The sequence below is a fragment of the Crinia signifera genome, chromosome 6, assembly GCF_055691185.1.
Source record: "Crinia signifera chromosome 6, ASM5569118v1, whole genome shotgun sequence".
NCBI lineage: Eukaryota > Metazoa > Chordata > Amphibia > Anura > Myobatrachidae > Crinia > Crinia signifera.
In genome coordinates, this window is record NC_139222.1 from 277,721,248 (window position 1) to 277,729,907 (window position 8,660).

Consider the following 8,660-nt stretch of genomic DNA (forward strand, 5'->3'; position numbering starts at 1 on the left):
CCCGCCAAATGGCAGGCACCTATTGCATGCATGTGGCGGACTGATTTCAACCTGAGTGGAAGTTGCCCTTAAAATAGTCCCTGACGTTTCTGATTCAAGTGCGCTCCTAGTGGTGAAAGGTGTTCAGTGCATGTCAAGCTTTACTGTCCAGTAACATTAAAACGTTTTTTGTATTCTTAAGGATAAATTTAGGAATGACTTGATAGGATTCCCTTTAAGCGTGCAAAGGTGACATTTCATGTATGAACATGTCCAATGTTCTTACTCCCTGTTTTTTTACCCAGCAGGTGTCTTCTGGGCGGGGAGTCCGTGGCTGGAGCAGCTTGTGGTACACTCTCCCTGCTCCCCTTCCTTCTTAACAGATACCCGTCTCCTCCTCCGGCGCCACCAAAGAATTTCCCTGTACAATGTTTATTATGAAATCTTGTAAAATGTCTGATAATTTAATAAAGTGTTATACGCACGACGAACGCTGGTTGTTACTCTTACCCACCGAGCCAATGTGACCTATAAGGAATATTGGGTACAGAGTTTTAGCGCCGGCCCTTAATGAATTACAACCAAAAGGCTGAACATGAATACACTGGTAACAAGAAATCCGCAGGACAGTACAGCGCCACCTACTGTAAAGTAGTGGGAGATCAACAGGTCGCAAAATAACTAGCATTAATGCTGCGTTCTCACTGCCGCCCCTGCAAAATCCCATGTTTTTGGCGGGGCATAGAGCATCTCAGCCCTACAGACCCCATTCATACTGCACCTTAGACCCTGGAAATTCCCATTTTTGCCCGGTTCACACTGCTTCCCCTGGTATGCCTGCCATCAAGTGTGTGGCATCTAAGAGCAGCTTTGATTGGATGTTTAAAAAGAATCTTTGATTGGCTGTTTAAAAAGCAGCTTTGAGCAATGCAATGAACTTGCTTTTTTGCATTTTGTGAGAAAAACCTGGGTTTAACCTGTTCACACTGCCACACACCCGTGTATTACCCAGGAGTAACCCTGCAAAAAAACCTGTGTATAATTCCCAGGGCATAACACCCAGGAATTTACCAAAGACCCCTTCACACTGAGACAGGACATGGGAAATTACTGCTTGCCCTGGCAAAAACCCGGGTTTTTGCGGCAGTGAGAACAGGGTATAACTTACCTGCAATGTTAAAGTAATCCACAAAACATGACCTGCACATGAGGACTGGAGTGTCAGCATCTGCTACAATGAACTATTAATAACCAATAAAAAATGCAGATACATAGGATAAATTACAGTATGTAGCATAAATGCTCACATTTTTACTGGTCCCTATAGACTGTTGCCAGGACATTATACAGCAGACGATGGAAAGTACGGATTATTACCTGTTAGTACGCTTTCCTCTACTCCACCATGGCAGCCACATATGGGTTTTCCTCCAATTAGGTAGATATCTGGAAAGGGAAACACAACAGCCAAAAAAACCTCCCCTAGACACGGCCTCCTATATAAGGTCCGCCCCTTTAGTACTCTGTGTCTCGATTATATAGCTTCCGATCATTTTTTAAATAATATTAAGGGTGGGAAACTGCTGCCATGGTGGAGTAGAGGAAAGCGTACTAACAGGTAATAATCCGTACTTTCCTCTACCTCCCCATGGCAGCCACATATGGGTAATACCATAGCAATAACACAGTAGGGAGGGAAAAAAGAAAAACAGAAATAATAATTAGCACTTCAAAGGATACGAGGTTGTCTTCACCCCTTTATTCTCCTTCTTTCTCTTTTTTTTTTTTTTTTTTTTTTTATATTACAGCACTCAGGATTTTCCTGCCCAGTTTCGCGTCACTGGAGGCTCCTACGTCTACTCTGTAATGTTTTGAAAACGTGTGCGCCGAAGCCCAGCATGCTGCTTTACAAAGCTCCTCTATTGAGGCCGCACCTTTTTCTGCCCATGATGCTGCTACGGCTCTTGTCGAATGGGCCTTAATTCCTTTAGGCACCTCTATCTTCCTTATCTTATAGGCTTCAGCTATGCACTCTTTCAGCCACCTTGCTAGTGTAGCCTTCGATGCACCTAATCCTTTATTTTTTCCTTCTGTTACTAAGAAGAGCCTCTTTGACTTCCTCCAACCTTCCACTCTTTGAAGATAAATTATCAATGCTCTCTTTACGTCCAGCGTATGTAGCCTTCTTTCTTTCTCATTCCCTGGGTTAGCACAGAAAGCTGGCAGCACTATTTCTTGGTTGATATGAAACTGGGACACCACTTTCGGGAGGAAATTCGGGTTAGTTCTCAACACCACCTTATCCTGAAAGAAGTTGAGAAATGGTTCCTCTGCCCAGAGCGCCTGCAGCTCTGATACTCTCCTGGCCGATGTAATTGCGACCAGAAAAACAACCTTCATCGTTAACTTTTTTATAGGTATTTCCTGCAGTGGCTCAAAAGGCTCTTCCGTTAGTACGTTCAGTACTAGATTCAAGTCCCACGGAGCCATGGGGTTATGAAATTGCGGCCTTATCCTTCTTAGCGCCTGCACGAACCTCCTTACATATTTGTCCTCTGATATTTTTGTATCCAGCATGGCTCCTAGTGCTGAAATCTGCACTCTTAATGAGCTGGCTGACAGCTTTTTTTCTAGCCCTGTCTGCAGGAAGTCCAGAATTGTGGGTATCGACCTAGGGTTTCTATGCCCTACCTCGCAAAACTGAATGTAAGTTTTCCAAATCTTATAGTATGTAGCTGATGTATTCATCTTCCTTGCCTTCAGCAGCGTATTTATTACTTTCTGAGAAAAGCCCTTTTCTACCAGTGTTCTGGTCTCAGTAGCCATGCCATCAGACCCCAGTTGTCTGGTTGTGGTCTCGTGTAGTTCCCCTGTCTTAACAGGTCTTCTCTGTCTGGAATCTTCCAAGGAACGTCCACCGCCATTCTCACTACCTTCTGAAACCACGCTCTCCTCGGCCAGAAAGGTAATATTGTTATCACCGTTGCTTCCTCTTTTTGTATTTTGTTGAGCAACCTCGATATTACCGGAAACGGAGGGAAAACATACGCTAGGCCTGTGTTCCACTGCGCCGTCAGAGCATCCACCTGACTTGCTCCTGCCTCCCAGTGCCTCGACATGAAGGTGGGTACCTTGGCATTGGCTCTTGTGGCCATGAGGTCTATAGCTGGACATCCCCATTTTTGCACTATGAGTTGAAACACTTCCTGGGACAGCTCCCATTCTCCTGCTTTTATTGCCCTTCTGCTCAAAGCGTCCGCTGCCTGATTTTGTTCTCCTGCTATGAATACTGCCGTGATGCTCTTTACGTGTAGTTCTGCCCATTGCAGCAATTCCTCCACGGCCTTCATCATACTCCTGCTCCTCGTTCCTCCTTGCTTGCAGATATATGCTACCACCGACTTGTTGTCTGACCTGATTATTACTTCTTTTTTGTATAACCGGTCGCTGAAGTTCTGGCATGCTAGATACACTGCATACATTTCTCTTAGGTTGGAGTGAAGCTGGCTGTAATGCTTGTTCCATTCTCCTTGCATTGCTTGCCCTTGGCAAACCGCTCCCCAACCTGATTGGCTGGCATCGGTTGTAACTACGACCTGTTCGCCTGTTATGAATGACCTGCCTTTTGATATTCTTCTTGGACTCAACCACCACCGCAGATCCTCTTTTGCCTTCTTTGATATCTGCACTTTTTGTAACAGATTTTTTCCGTCGCCGTCCCATTGTGCTAACAGGCAATTCTGAAAAGCCCGCATGTGGAATCTTGCCCAACTTATGGCTTCTAGTGCAGCCGACATAAGACCTAGTATCCTTACACAGTCTCCAGTGCGTACCACCTTTTTCTTCAGAAGCCCCGCAATCTCGCTTCTCAGTTTGTAGCTTCTTTCTTCCGTCAGGCGTACTGTCATTTTGACTGAATCTATTACAAACCCCAGATATTTCACTGTGTTGTCTGGTTCTAGTTGGCTTTTCTTTTGGTTCACGATCCATCCGTGTTCTTGCAGGTAGCTTATCACTCTGTCTGTATACTCTCTTGACTGTTCTGCAGACCTCGCCATGACAAGTAAGTCGTCCAGGTATGCCCATACTGGAATGCCTTCCTTTCTTAAATTTGCTATCAATACTATTAGCACCTTTGTGAAGGTTCTTGGCGAAGTACAAAGGCCGAAGGGTAATGCTGTGAATTGATAAGTTACTCCTTTTAGGCGAAATCTTAGGTACTTCTGATGCGACCGATTTATTGGAATATGTAGATAAGCGTCCTTTAAATCTATCGTTGTTAGAAACGCCTTCTCTTTTATATCCGGGAGTATTGTGCGTACTGACTCCATCTTGAACCTTTGTGTTTTTACAAAAGTATTTAGCCTTCTTAAGTCTAATATTGTCCTGAAGCCCCCCGTGGCTTTCCTCACCACGAAGAACCTGGACTGCCATCCTACGTTTTCTTGGTCTTGTGGTACCACCACTACCACTCCTTGATCTATCATATTTTTGAGGCTTTCTATCAGTGCCTTTCTTTCTTCTGGATTTTTCGGAACCGGCGATTCCTCCTTCCAGCATCCTGGTGTCTTTATGAATTCTATTTTGTAACCTGATGAGATAACTTCTCTCACCCAGTTGTCTTCTACTGATTGGTCCCAGACAAGATGAAATTCTCTTAGTCTGCCCCCAACCTTTAGCTTGGCGTCATTGCGACATGTTTCTGAATCCGAATCTTCCTTCTTTGCCCCTTTGGCCACGAAAGGATCCCCTATTACTAAACCAGGGTCTTCTGTACCCCCTTCCTGGCCTGTATGCTCTTGCTTCCTTGAAGTCCGTTGTCTGAAACTTTTGTTGTCTGACAAACGGCCTCCTTGTAGGCTTCTCTTGCGGGAGCCATGATGACTTCCCTCCTGATGTTTTAGATATTATGTCGTCTAGATTTTTCCCAAATAGGTAGTCGCCCTGAAAGGGCAGGGACACTAATTTATTTTTGGATTGGGCGTCTGCCACCCATGGCTTCAGCCAGAGCGCCCTTCTGGCTACAATTGTTGCCGCATTACTCCTTGCTGCTAGCCGCACATTGTCCAGGGAGGCATCACATATAAATTCAATAGCTACCTGCATATTTTGGATTACTTTCAGCAGTTCTGACCTCTTAATCCCGTCTAGTAGGTCCGACTCCAGGTCTTGGCACCACGACCTCAGAACTCTGGATGTTACTGCCACCGCAGAGGAGGCTTTTATGGCTGCCCCTGAAGTCATATATTGCTTCCGTAGGCACATCTCTAGTTTTCTTTCCATTGAATCTCTAAACACGTTTACGTCTTCCAATGGAAGGGTGGTTTTTCTAGAGATACGGGCAATGGCTGCATCGACCTTGGGTACTGTCTCCCATTTTTTAACTTGCTGATCCTCAAACGGGTACATCTTCGTAATCCTTAAAGGTACCGCCACCTTTTTATCTGGACTATTCCATTCCTCTTCCACAATGTCCTTCAATGGTTTAGACAAGGGAAAGGTTTTACATTTCTTCTTTTTATCCCTGAATAGAAGGTCTTGCAATTTTCCCTCTTCCTGAGGGTCCTCAATCTCTAAGGATTTGTTAATCAGTCCCAACAGATTATTCAATAAATCTGGGTTGAATTCCAGATCAGCTTTATCAGAAGGAAGCTCACCTTCCTCTATTTCTTCTCCTGCAGCTATGCCTTCTGCCGGTTCAGAACCTTCTGAGTCCTCTGATGGAGGCTCTCTGGGTCTTTTTTTGGACATTTTTTCCAAATCACCCTTTGATACAAACGTATCAGCTAATGCCGATCTAAGCATGGACACCAAGTCACTCATTTGCTCTGGTGCCAGAAATTGCACCCCTTTGCATTTGTCACAGACTGATCCAATTGTTTTGTCAGGTAGTACTTTATCACATACTGAACATTTCCCCGTGTGCAGTTTCTTATGCTTTGTTTTTGCCTCCGCTTTGCTTGATTCTCTGAAAGGTATGGAGACAACACTAAGTTCCATCTAATCCACTCCAAACTATGACACAAAAAACTTGAGAGAAAAAAAAAAAAACTATACATCCCCTGGCTTACCCTGCCTTAGGAGTTTGTTTCTTTTCCTCCTCCATAGCAACCACTGCACCCTCTATGCAGGAAGAAAAAGACAATGTACTGTCATTTCATGTAATTGGAGGAGGTAAGCCAGCGCCCCAGCAGCGCTGCTGCTTGTAGGGGCCTTACCTGGTCAGCTGGCAGTCTGGACCGACACACTTCCGTCACAAGGTCCTGCGCAATCCCCCTCCTGATGGCAGTGAGTACTCGGCGCTGTCTCCCTGTCAGCGTCCCTGTTATGTAGCGCGCCATTTCCCGCGCTGGCCACCGCGTCATCACCTTGCGCCAGCTCCGCTGACGTCAGACGCCGCCTTACATGCACGCGCCAGCGTGCCTCCGTCAGACGCCGCTATCCTTCACAGCGTCCGCACGCGCCTGTGCCTCGCGCGAGCTGCACCAGCTCCAGCTGGCTCCTGACACCACTACTGCCGGAGGGGGACCGTACCCAGGTACGCGCATATCCCTGACTGCATGAAGCAGCGGGCGCCAAGCTCAGTCTCCCCACTACACTAGGTAGCGGGAGAACCATACTCCTTGCCCAACCCCTAACTGCACTAGGCAGCAGAGAAGGCTCTTCACAGGATAAGCCACCATCTACCCGGAAAGGGAAAAAAAGACACAGAGTACTAAAGGGGCGGACCTTATATAGGAGGCCGTGTCTAGGGGAGGTTTTTTTGGCTGTTGTGTTTCCCTTTCCAGATATCTACCTAATTGGAGGAAAACCCATATGTGGCTGCCATGGGGAGGTAGAGGAAATGTAGATTTGGGTAAAGGGAATATGCATTCTCTGCATTACAATGAACCATGGATGTCATATGGGGGTGGTAGCATCTCTCAAATTGACCAACTAGATCTCTGGTCATTAGTGGTCATCACACTAGTCTCCGCTACACCTGGAAACCTCACATACTGTACCTGCTGAGGGAGGTAGAAGGGCAACCAGATTAAAGATGGATCCACAACTGAAGTTTGATCAACTTGTATGGTACATAGACAGACGCTTTATTCACTGCAGCCTCACTAACGCGGCATTATTACCCCTGGGGCCCAGAAGCCGCATACTGGCATCCCTATAGGAAGTGTGCAGGGCAGATTTGGTTCAGGCTGGAAAGTTAAGTTTTAGGGCACTAGCGGAGAGGGTTGGGCTGCCCCAGCAACACCCCCCCCCCCCCACTACCGATCATCAGTGTACATTGCATGTAAACTCAACCACCACACACACACACACACACACACACGGTGCCATCTCCATAGCAGACAGGGATGCACACAGAAGCTTCTGGATGAATAAATGACATATTACAGATCTGATTATTATTTTTTTCTTTTTTAATAAAGTTCACACAGTAGCGGTGGCCCCTCTCTGCCAGGGCCACAAGGCCATATAAAGTTATTCAACTCCAGTAATCTCATCACGGTTTGTGGCCAGGCCAGTTGCAGGTTCCTTCTGAGGGACACGGTAATTGCAGGTGGTTTCGGGGGGATTTTTGGTCCTCGTTCATCATTTCTTTAGTTTGACAAGTAGACTGTCACTGCAGGGAGAGGAAGAGTGTGAGACAGGCACAGGGGGAGGAAGCGGGGAGCGGCAGACAGGCACAGGGGGAGGAAGTGGGGAGCGGCAGGCAGGCACAGGGGGAGGAAGCGGGTAGCGGCAGGCAGGCAGGCACAGGGGGAGGAAGCGGGGAGCGGCAGGCAGGCAGGCACAGGGGGAGGAATCGGGGAGCGGCAGGCAGGCACAGGGGGAGGACGCGGGGAGCGGCAGGCAGGCACAGGGGGAGGAAGCTGGGAGCGGCAGACAGGCACAGGGGGAGGAAGCGGGGAGCGGCAGGCAGGCACAGGGGGAGGAAGCGGGGAGCGGCAGGCAGGCAAAGGGGGAGGAAGCGGGGAGCGGCAGGCAGGCACAGGGGGAGGAAGCGGGGAGCGGCAGGCAGGCACAGGGGGAGGAAGCAGGGAGCGGCAGGCAGACACAGAGGGAGGAAGCAAGGAGCGGCAGACACAGAGGGAAGAAAACACAAGATACTTTTGCAAAAAAGTATATTGGGCGCAGTAATATTGGTTTCTTTGTATAAGTAACCACAGCTATATATAATTAATAATTATGCTGCTCCCAAATGAAAATTAATTCAATGAAAAATCAAAAAGAAAATAGAGAGAGCGCACTGTGTTGATCCAACAATTTATTATATATAAAAAGAAACAATTAATAATACACAAAACCATACATGAATACACTATTAAAAACAATAGTAAAATACGATATCCAGCATTAATGATGGGATATATAATAAGATTTCCTCAGAAGCTCTTCTGAGGAAACAGTCGTGTTTGTAGGACGGAGAAATGCCTCAAGCCTGTCATACATCCAGCATTGCTCTGCAAATATCAATCTGAACCCAGCTCCGCCTGTCATACATCCAGCATTGCTCTGCAAATATCAATCTGAACCCAGCTCCAGCCTTATCTTCAAACTTGTTCCCAGCACTACCGCAAGACTGGCCGCCCGCTGTGAGTGACCTGCGGTGAACTCTACAGCGTGTTACGTCATCAGGCCGGCAAGTGAGTTATCTCTTCCCTCACTAAACATCCAGAGGG

General features: G+C 47.0%; 1 protein-coding gene across 2 annotated transcripts in view; it reads left to right on the forward strand.

Moving 5' to 3' along the window:
- Positions 1–466, forward strand: part of PTPN6 (protein tyrosine phosphatase non-receptor type 6) — a 52,471-nt gene extending 52,005 nt beyond the window's left edge. Inside the window, exon 16 of one of the 2 annotated variants that reach the window (XM_083149713.1) lies at positions 288–466. The gene's annotated coding sequence lies outside the window, so the exon portion shown is untranslated. Of the gene's footprint in view, positions 1–284 lie in introns of both variants that reach the window. The other variant, XM_083149712.1, reaches the window with a different exon arrangement.
- The last annotated feature ends 8,194 nt before the right edge of the window (positions 467–8,660 follow it).